Source organism: Nuphar pumila, chromosome 13, assembly GCF_984573655.1.
Source record: "Nuphar pumila chromosome 13, dmNupPumi1.hap1.1, whole genome shotgun sequence".
Classification (NCBI taxonomy): Eukaryota; Viridiplantae; Streptophyta; class Magnoliopsida; order Nymphaeales; family Nymphaeaceae; genus Nuphar; species Nuphar pumila.
Genome location: NC_143261.1, coordinates 66829106 through 66840625, shown reverse-complemented (window position 1 = coordinate 66840625; position 11520 = coordinate 66829106).

Genomic DNA, 11520 nt, shown 5'->3' with positions numbered 1-11520 from the left:
ATTTTCTCTTCGTAGAAAACATTCATCCATCATTCCTCCACCAAGAGAAAAATCTATTTTTACACTCTTCGCTACCCATCTCACCATCACCCTCCTCCTCTCTCTCATTTTTTTCACTTTGTTTTTTTTTTTGCCTTAAATGTATTGAATTTTCATTTAAAGCATGTTTGAAAGCGAGAAAGATGTAGGAAAATGATGCAAAATGGAAAATTCGTATGAATTTTCTGACCCTTCCAAACGAGATAGACTTTTTGGCTGAGAGAGTTTTTCTAAAAAATACAATTTTTATAGGAAACATTCTTCTATGGGGAGGGGGGGTGAAGGAACGTTTTCTACCAAGATTTTTTTTTTTTTGCACTTTCCACCACCCATCTCACCATATCTCACCACCCTCCTCCTCCTCCTCCTCTTCTCTCTCATTTTTTCACATTTTTCCACTCTGTTTTTCTCATGCTACACAAACTTTTTTTTCCTATGAGAGTTTTCTTCTCTTCTAAACGTGCCCCTAAGATAGGGTGGTCGTGGGCCGCACTCGGGGTTTTCTTCACTTCAGCGAGGTTTTTCAAAAAAAAAAATTTACTGGATTTTTAACTCTCAAATCGTATTTTTACATTGAAAAATAATGATCTTAAAGGTCAATCTTTTTATTTTAATTATGCTAACACGATGAATGGGGTTAATTTTGGTCAAAGTACCTCCCTCACTGAATTTCAACTAGGGGTCCTGGCACCCATATTGGCTACCCAATATAATAGATATAATTTAAAAATATTAAATTATATAATTAATAAAAAACTAAACACACTGTTTTTAGTGTTAATATTGGGTTAAAATGCAATATTTTCAAAACAAGCGATATTTTGAGAGTATCGTTTTTTTTTCTCAGCCTGATATTTTCAAAAAGTTGGCGATATATGTGTCTACGTGGTGTACCTCAGCTTAACTCATTCCAAAACGATATTGTTTTTTGTGATATTTTCTTTAAAGTTGCATTATCTGGATACCTTGTAAGAAAAAAAAAACCGAAATAATGTCTTCCACCAATAACAATTAAGAATATTATTTCAAAATTGTTATTATCACAAAAGTGGAGTAGGCAAGGTCATGTTTGCCAGCCCATTTGTTCTTCTTATGTAAACTTTTTCCTTTGTTTATTATTAGGTGTTAATGGGTTGGTTTGACCAAGATCCGACCCATACCAAACCCTAGGGTTTGGTGATAAACAAGGAGGTCTGATCAGAATCCGGGTCAGACTCAAAGGTCTGATTAACAAATGGAGCTGGGTACAATTTGTGAAATTTCATACTAGACCCGTACCAGGCCTGAGTTCCGACTAAGATCCACAAATTTTCAATGTAAAAAAGATTAAAAAAATATTATTCTACCAGGCATGATACGGATCTAATTCATGTAATCCTTATAGTGGGTCTGACTGGACCCAAGTCTCGACCCAGTACCAGCATGTCAAATCAGATATGGGTTTGGTCTTACCTAAGTTCAAATCAAACCCGACCCGTTGACACCCCTGTTTATTACACGTGAGATCGAAAACCTGGCCGTTGATCTTATCTTGGTGTACTTAGGGTCACTTTCTAGATGGTGTCAAACTCTGTGAGCGCCCCCATCGATCTCCTTTTGTATGTATTAGTATCCACATAGTCATCATGTGTTATTCTTGTTATTTTCTTCAATTCATTGAGTATTTTTTTATCCCAAAAAAGTATAAAACACTCAACATTGTTCCTAATTAAACCATCTCTCTCTCTCTCAACATTGTTCTTAATTAAACCGTCTCTCTCTCTCTCTCTCTCTCTCTCTCTCTCTCTCTCTCCTGCACCTTTACTGTGCCATTGGTCTTTAGGATAACAATGGAACGCAGCAACTCATTTGGGATGACATGGGCTGATCAATGGGATTACACCAATCCTGACCCAACACCAACTGCAACAACCACCAATTCTGCAAAAGGCAAAGGGAAGTATGCAAAGAAGGTTGAAGATGGGATGAAGAAGGTGAAACAGGGGACTGCTTCAGGGTTCAAGTGGATGAAGGGCCTCTGCAGCAAGACAACTCAGAAACAATAGTCTCTCTCTCTCTCTCTCTCTCTCTCTCTTTCATATGTATACATTATTTTTGTATGCCATGCGTTTTTTTCTTTCTGTTTGTTGGTTGGATATATGTTATTCTTATAAATTCTTTTTTAATGTAATCATACACATGCATTTCTAGCCAGTTCTTGGTGTTTTAGTTTGGATTCTATTAATTTGTAATCTATAAAATATGGTGCAACAAAATAGAACTGCATATTTCGTATCACACAGAAAATTGCATGACGGTTCCCAAACATATCTCCAAGCAGCCAACCGGGGATCCGCTTGTCAGGCAGGAGCAGTTAGTGCACGTCACCTTGTGTTGGAACATTGCAAGTTCGAATCCCAATGGTACAGTTGTATAACTGGTAGGGGTATGCTTAACCCCAGCTTTCTTTGTAGAAAAAAAAAAAGATCTCTCCAAGCAGGAGTTGGGTTTCAGTTGCAATTTTTTTTAATGATGTAGTTCCCTGCGGAAGCGGGTAATCTCCGGGTGGGGTCACAGGCACCCAAGCCATTACTGCGCCCAAGCGGGGAATCTCTGGGTAATCTCGATGTAGATGGGTTCCGGTTGCAAGTTGATATCAGAAATTTGACACACCAAACTTTGTCATCTTACATAGAGAAATAATGAAATTTCGGGATTTGGGAAGAAGTGGATTCCGAAGCAGTGAAAGTCCTCTACATAAAATGGCATGATTTGGTGAGGAAGATGGAGCTGCAAATCCTCCCAGTATTTCCCTACTGTGCCTGGAGGCTTGATCCAGTGATGAGGCTAAATACTTAGCAAGGTAGTCGGGCCAAAAAATGCAACATGTGTTCTCTCCCAGCCACCACTACGGGTGGCGTTAATGGAGTGTTTTTAAAGTTGCTCAACGCGAACCAGCGATTTCAAAAAATATCGCTTCAACCTAGAGTTTTACCTCGCAGGAAGGCAGACCCGTTGAGGGGGGCAGGTTATATGTCCCCCGGAACACGCACTGTATGTTCGGGGGAGAACACGCAACACCCTCTCCCCGTTTAAGTGACCCAGTTCTCAGCAAGGGTTCCATTGCCGTAAAAAAAAACATTTCTCAAGATGAACACCACACCCATCTCAAGAAATGCCAAGATGAGTGGCTGTCAGCCAAGCAGAATATAACGTGAAAACAATGGAAATGTAGTACCGTTGTATCACACGTGAAGCGTGACCAAGTCCTTGAGGTCAATGGTGGTAACGTTATGGTTTCACTTGAGCTGCGTGTTAAATGGTAGGTTGGTCACGTACGCAAGCAAGTAGCCTTGCGTAGAGTTAATGTCATGGTTATGTAAGTCGATTACTATAAGTTTTTTAAAAAAGGTTTCCTATTGAGACCGAATGTGCAGCAACTACAAAAGAAAGTTGTGGGCATGAGACACTAATTTTATCCCCTTAATGAGAACCATCCTCTCTCTCTCTCTCTCTCTCTCTATATATATATATATATATATATATACATATATATATATATATACACACTAAATCCAGCATGCTAAACATATCTAACAGTTCAGTTCTATCATAAAACACTGGCCCCGTTCTGCCCCATGGTTTTGAAGTATATTTTATGATAGATTTAACCTATAGATGTCTTTAGCATGCTGGATTTAGTGTATATATATAGAGAGGATGGTTCTCATTAAGGGGCTAAATTTAGTGTCTCATGCCCACAACTTTCTTTTGTAGTTGCTGCACATTCGTTCTCAATAGAAAACCTTTTTTAAAAAATTATAGTAATTGTGAGTGTTCTCTCTCTTTTTTGAAATCCGACTATGCAAATGTGAGTTATTCACTTGATTTTATAAGAATTGACTCTTATATCATTCAACCCCGGCACATAAATAAGTGTATAGGGTTTGAAAATTAATGGCCTAGAATCTTTATTGGAAGAATACAAGAGCAAATTCCTTGCAAATGGATCATGTCAAATATATCTGTTGGGTCAAATTTGTAAAAATGCACTGAATTGCACCTGTTTTTTAAATACTTGAATTGGTTTACCAGTTGGATGTTGGATGAACCACCCATGAAGCAAGGCATCCTGTTCTTGCCCTCATTTTTGTTCCAAAGGAACATGTGAATAAGATGCTATTTTGGGTGAGATGCCAACAAATATGAAATTTATTATGGTTGCAGTGTGATGAGTTTTAGGGTGTGTGTGATTCTTTGGATAATGGATGGCTAATGCAAATTTGGGGCCCTGTGAGGCTTGACATTTTCATCCTGCGATTTCGGGACAAAACAACCCCATCTGGACCATTTTGTCCCATGCACACAAGTGTTTCAAACGTGGGACAACTCGGATGGGATTTGTCTCACGTATCAAACGCGCCCTTAGGGGAAATTTGCATCACAGATGCTCTGTTCATTATGAGCGCATCATGGATGCAGGCAACGACTCTTGCATCTCATTTTGGAGGGACACAAGAGTCCCATGTTTGATGCAGGACATGAGGCCTACCATTATAAGATGCAATCAAACACCCTTTCGAGGCCATCACAGTTTTGAGTATATAGCATTGAAGCCAGTGTTGTTAAAAGCGCACCTTGAGGTGCAAAAGGCGTGCCTCAAGGCGCCAGCCTAAGGCGTGATAGTGATAATAATAATAAGAATAAGAATAATATTAATCATATAATAATAATAATAATAATAATAATAAGAAGAAGAAGCATTTTAATAATAAAAAAAAAAATAATGATATTAATAATAAGAAGAAGAAGAAGAAACATTTTATTTATTTATTTGTAATTTTAGATATTTCATTACAACAAAGCAGTGGATTAGCGATGACCTCATTCTGTCGCTAATCCGTCGCTAACTGGCTTAGCGACGGATTAACGACGAAGTAGCGACGGATAGCTTACGTCGCGAATTTTTTGACGCTAATTGGTGACGGAATAAATTCGTCGCCAGTTCCGTCGCTAATTGCGACGGAATAACGAACGACGGATTCCGTCGCAAATCCGCCGGTACTAAACGACGACCTCAGCTTGGCGACGGATTTACAGTCGTCGCTAAGCCGTCGCTAAATTATATGTATAGCGACGGATATATCCGTCGCTAATCCATCGCAAACAAGAAAAAAATAAAAAAAAAATTATTTGAAAATTAAATATTGAGAATGCTACAATTTATATTTCTTGTACAATTTATATTTCCTGTAAATAAAAAATAAAGTACACATAAAATTTCATATAAAAGGAAACTAAAACAATTAATCGTTCCACTTTAAAATTAACAAGTTTAATTATTTATAATTCAACAATTATATTTTCGAAAAAAAAAATAGAACAAATTCAACACATTAATCTAATCATCGCCAAGATTTTGTGTGTCTTCTTGTTCATTGCCTTGATCTGTCCCTTCAGCTCCGCTACATTGATTATCGCTAGCAACCTACACAAGAAAAGAATAGTCAGTATTGATAAACAAAATATATTGAAATAAATTATACACTATATGTGATTCTATCATGTGCTCATATGTGTTCTAAGGCAGTAAAAAAACTCTATATGTGATTCTATCATGCTCATATGTGCTCTAAGGCAGGCAAAGCAAAAAACTTTATATGTGATTCTATCATGAATGATATGTGTTTTAAGGCAGTAAAAAAACTCTATATGTGATTCTAGCATGCTCATATGTGTTTTAAGGCAGTCAAAAAACTGAATATGTGATTATAGCATGCTCATATGTGTTCTAAGGCAGTCAAAAATCTGAATATGTGATTATAGCATGCTCATATGTGTTCTAAGGCAGTCAAAAAAACTTTATATGTGATTCTATCATGCTCATATGTGCTCTAAGGCAGGCAAAAAACTTTATATGTGATTATAGCATGCTCATATGTGCTCTAAGGCAGTCAAAAAACTTCATATGTGATTCTACTATGCTCATATGTGCTCTCCGGCAGACAAAAAGCTATATATGTGATTTGATCATGCTCATATGTGTTCTAAGGCAGTCAAAAAACTAAATATGTGATTATAACATGCTCATATGTGTTCTAAGGCAGTCAGAAAAACTCTATATGTGATTCTACCATGCTCATATATGCTCTAAGGCAGACAAAAAACTGTTTATGTGATTCTTGCATGCTCATATGTGTTCTACGGCAGTCAAAAAACTGAATATTTGATTATAGCATGCTCATATGTGTTCTAAGGCAATCAAACAAACTGAATATGTTAAGGCAATCAAAGTTATATGAAATCTAATGACATGCAATATATTGCATGAAACTTTCATACCTGAGAGTGACCTACAATCGAAGTTTTCCTGTTTAAAAAAAAAAAATTTGAACTCAGCTCGGAGAACGTCGGCGACGGTTTCATAGAAGTAGTCACGCATTGTGTTCTTAACGATTTGGCGTACATCATCACTGGAAAGAATATGATGTTGCTTGGAGCTTATGTCACGAAAAAAGTCTGTGAGCCGTAACTGGAAGATGCAATAACAGGTGAAGTGTTCATATTACTCCCAAACCCGAACACACGACCCTTTTTGGGTTCACCTGCTGTAGTCACCCATGCGGCAAGATCAAATGATGGATGTTGAGTAGCGTCATCGCCATATCGCTCTACCATATGTTGCTCATATGCCTCCTACAAAATAATGTTTAAAGTACGCATTAATAATTAATGATAACATTATGATAACTTGCATATTGTAATGATTATTAATATAATAAATACATACCGTTGTCGTTATCTCCTTCTCTGATACGAAGTCTCCAGTGGTCTTCCGTTTATGTGTTTCAACAAACACATCCTTATATGGTACAATGCATCCTTTTTCTGCTTCCTGCAAAGTTAAATGATAAAAGATTTAGTTAACAAATTTGCAACAATACTTATAAAATTAATATTATATATTGATGAGTTACCATTTTCTTCAGGTGGCTCCCAAAAGTCTTAGATCCACCTATATGTAGATGGGTTTCGGGCATTTTCGCTCAATTTTGTGCAGCCTTCGCAGAGCGATTTCGAAATGCATCTCTCACCCACTTGTCGCATATTTCATCCCAATAATCACTCCTGATAGTAATAGGGTCATGGCCCTTCTACTGTAGTGGATCATCTATTCCGCCAGATGCTTTTTTTACTGCAGTCTTCATATTGTGCAACATGTCTGCAAATCGATTGGCAGCCACCCTCTGCCACACCTTCCTTGCATCATGTTCCTCTACCGTAGTCGCGAAGCGATTCGAAGCCTATATATATTTTTAAAAAGTTAGTAGACATGAATATAAAAATAAATAAATATGAAACACATTAACTATGACAAACAACTGTATACCATGAATGAGGACCACAATTTGTCTATCACCTCTTTTGGATACTCTTTCAATTGAGCGACTAGTCCTGGTAGATGTTGAAGAAGTGAATTTTTAATCTCGCGTACTACTTCTTGTGGCTCAAACCTCATGCTGTATATGAATTGGTACACAGTAAATATCAATATAAAATATTTATAAGATATGCAATAATTGAAAACGAAATACTTCTGGTCGATTATCGATATACACTATTCGAATGAGTCTTCTTGTGCCAGACTGAGAAGACCCTGCATCCTGTGTTGGCTTCTTACTTGTGTGATCAACTGGTGTAGGTGAGTCGTGTATAGGCGAAACATCATCTGTAAAAAAAATACGTTAAAAATTCTCAGAATGCGCATTTCAACTAATCAAGCATCCAATTAGTTAAATGATATACCTATCACAGGAGCCCGTGAAGATGAAGGTTGGGCCTGACTACTACTGGATGAACGACCACTGTAACATCCACGAACCATATTCTAATAAATAACAAATGTCATACAATACATTCAAATAATTCGCATTAAGTATTACAATACATTCAAATCATTCGCATCAAGTATTGCAATACATCCAAATGATTCGCAACAAATATTACAATACATTCAAATAATTCAAATCATTCACATCAAGTACAATACAACACATTCATTTGCATTAAGTATTACAATACATTCAAGTCATTCACATCAAGTATTACAATACATTCAAGTTATTCACATCAAGTATTACAATACATTCATGTCATTCACATCAAGTATTGCAATGCATTCAAATCATTCACATCAAGTATTGCAATGCATTCAAATCATTCGCATCAAGTATTACAATACATTCAAATAATTCAAATCATTTACATCAAGTATTACAAAACATTCAAGTCATTTATGTAATATTCAAAAATTTTTAAGTTCTTTTTCTATAATATTGTGAAATTCTTGAATTTCGTGCCAATATAGAATCCTAATTTCTTTAAAATTGAATGTTTGAGTATATTTGTAAGGCTTAAGGGGTTTAATTATGTTAAGATGTAGTAAATATAAACCCTACCTGTTTTGGATATTAGAGGAAATTCTAAGTAATGTCTAATTGAAAACGTTTCTCTTAGAAAGAAAATGTTGAATTTTCTTTAAGTAAATCAATTTAAATAATGTAAATTAACAAAAGTAGATTGTGAAGATATACATATTAATATGCTTAATAAGTTGGGATTAGTTGATACTTAATGTCTTTACATTTTTACATGATGTGTGGTTATACAAAACAAAAATGATTTTTTGTTATTGGAATTTTATGGTTATCTAATTATAGTTCAATAAAATAGATTTTTTGTTATAAATTAAACTCATTTTATTAATTTAGTAGGAGCCCATAGGTGGGTCATCCCATCCTATGTGACATCTTACTTCAAATTTTATTTTGAAAATAAAGGTATGGTGTTTTTTAAGTTTATTTAAAGCTTGAATAGTCAAAGCGGAGATCAAGGGCTCCAAATGACTTTCATTATAGTGATCAAGGGCTGGAATTAATTCAAGCCCATAACCTAACTCATGAGGGGTTATAAAACTCTCTCATAGCCCACACCCCCTTCATTTGGGTTGGAAAAAAATTCTGGAGCTTCTCTCTCCCCCAAAAAACTCTCTCCTCTCTTTCCCTTCTCTTTTTCCTTTTTCTTTAGGGTTTCTTTAGCTTATTGAGTGCAAGATCCATACTTCAAGGGGTGTGGGGAGGTGATCTAAAATCCCCACCTTGCTGGAAGAAGGAGCTGATCAATGAGATCGAGCAAAAAGATCAGTTCATCCATCAAGAAACACGTTTTTTTAACAAAAGGTAGGGTTTCTATGCTTTTCTTGCAAGAATGGAGTTCGTGGCATGGATTTTGATGCTTTTTCATGAGTTTAGATCATGATCAAACCCTCCTAACCATGGGTTTGACTCAGATCTAATGATCCATGGCAAAAACATGTTTTTCCCTAAAGAAAACCCTTTTTGAAATAAGGTTTTTCATAAAAATCGGTTTCTTAGAAAATAGATTTGTAAAAATAGCTAGTATTCGATTTATGCTATGATTTTTATGCGAATGTTGGTTTGGGTTGATAGAATATGTTTTGTTCCATCTACTGTGAATATTTTAGATTTTTATGAATTTTATTTCATGCATTTTGCCTATTTCTTTTGATTATTTCGAGATTCGGGTGACTCGGTTTGGCTCACCCGAATGCAAATCTCGGAATTTCCAGGTTTTCTACTTGACCTCCATTCAGTAAAACAGTCGTTTCTCCCTCGTCCGAAAGAGTTTTGATGAACAAATTATTGCGTTGGAAAGCTAACACAATTTAGCATTTACTGTAGAAATTTGGGGTCTGTCCATGAACCGAGCACATCTTGTGATAGTTGAAACAAAAACTGATAGGTTTGTAGTAAAACATTCATAACTCCCTCATACAGAGGATTTTTTACAAACGGTTTGCGACTATGGATAGCTAACAACATTTTCTATATACTGTAGAAATTTCAGCTTTGTTCATGAAGCCAAAAAAATTTTGTGTACTCTGTATCAGTCGGACAGAGTTAGGGATTCGGTAAATTCAAGGCTGGTCATTAGCCCGAGGTTCAAGAGATGCATAGTTTATATGTTTTTATGCAAATTTCTTCATTTAATTAGCATATATTTTGTGAATGATTATTCAGGTATGATTTTACGCAAAGTTTATGAGATTATAACATGAAATGTTAATAAGAGCATATACATTAAAGATTTAGGATCAAAAGGTCCAATGAATATAAGTTTATGTTTTAAATTCTAAAAATGTGTTGACTGCATATATCTTCATGATATCATGATGATATGATTGTTTCATTGATATCGATGTTCATATATATTCTCTTTGTTGCATTGGTCATGTACATGCATATGCCTTATGATGTGTGAAAATGAATAAGATATTTATGCTATGCATGTGCCCAAGTGTCTGTTACAAGTTTAATTAAGTGATTTTGTTCAATGCTTTATAAGAATGCATCCATGAACATAAAGTGGTTTAAGTTTGATGTTGCATAAAAAGTAAGATTGAAATAAGTAATCATGTGACATTAAAACTCAAGGTACTTGCTGGGAGAGTAGCAAGTGATACACAACTTCGTGGGCAAGTCTGTTACGGGCACAGAAGGTTGCTCCTCCCCTCCCACGACTTTAGGGGGAAAAACTCTGCATTAGACTACAACGTAGAGGTTATAGTACTCATGAGGAAAAACTGATGCATCGGGTTGAAAGGTGTTGGGAATCTCTCTCGTATTAACATCCCTCACCCCGTCTTAGTGAATGGACCTGGCCAGGCTAAAGCTACCCCTGTATGTAAAACACGCCATGTGTCATGGTCTTGATCTGAGAATGTCTGCCTGTGTCATATCAGCAGGGCTAAGAAGTGATAATTTAAATGGTGTGTGTATTAAGTTGGCATCGCATGCATCATCTAATTAAGAAAATCTAATTAAAGATAAGAAAATATGCAAGCATTGAAGGGCTTCTGCATACGGTAAGACATGCATATTATATGTTCATGCATTTTGTATTTTGAATAGTCATGCATATTATCTGTTCATGCATTTTGTATTTTGAATATATATGGATTAATGTGTTGCTGTTAAATGTGAAAATTCTAAACATGCATTATTAGTTGTATGATTGTTTAAGTTAAATTAAATGTTAAACTATGAAATTTCTATTGAAATCTTTGTCTTGTAATTTTGTCTTACAAGTTTAGCATATTTAACTCTACTGTGACATGTTTTGTCTGACCCTATACGGTTTAATATTTTTTAGGTGAAGAGTAGGTACTTACGTGCGAAGGCGAAAGGTTGCGATGGGAACTAAGCCTACCTTTCCTCTGCTTCATGGATTCTGAACTCTGATTTTACTTTAATTCAATTCAAGGACAAATGTGATTAATTTTGGATATTATGGAACTTGATTTTATCTCATGCATGGTTAATTAGTTGTTAAAGTTTAAATTCCATAATTATATGTTTGCAAGCATTCATCTGAAGTAGCATGACAAGTTTTATGCCTAATGTGTTTTTTCGTTGTTAACTG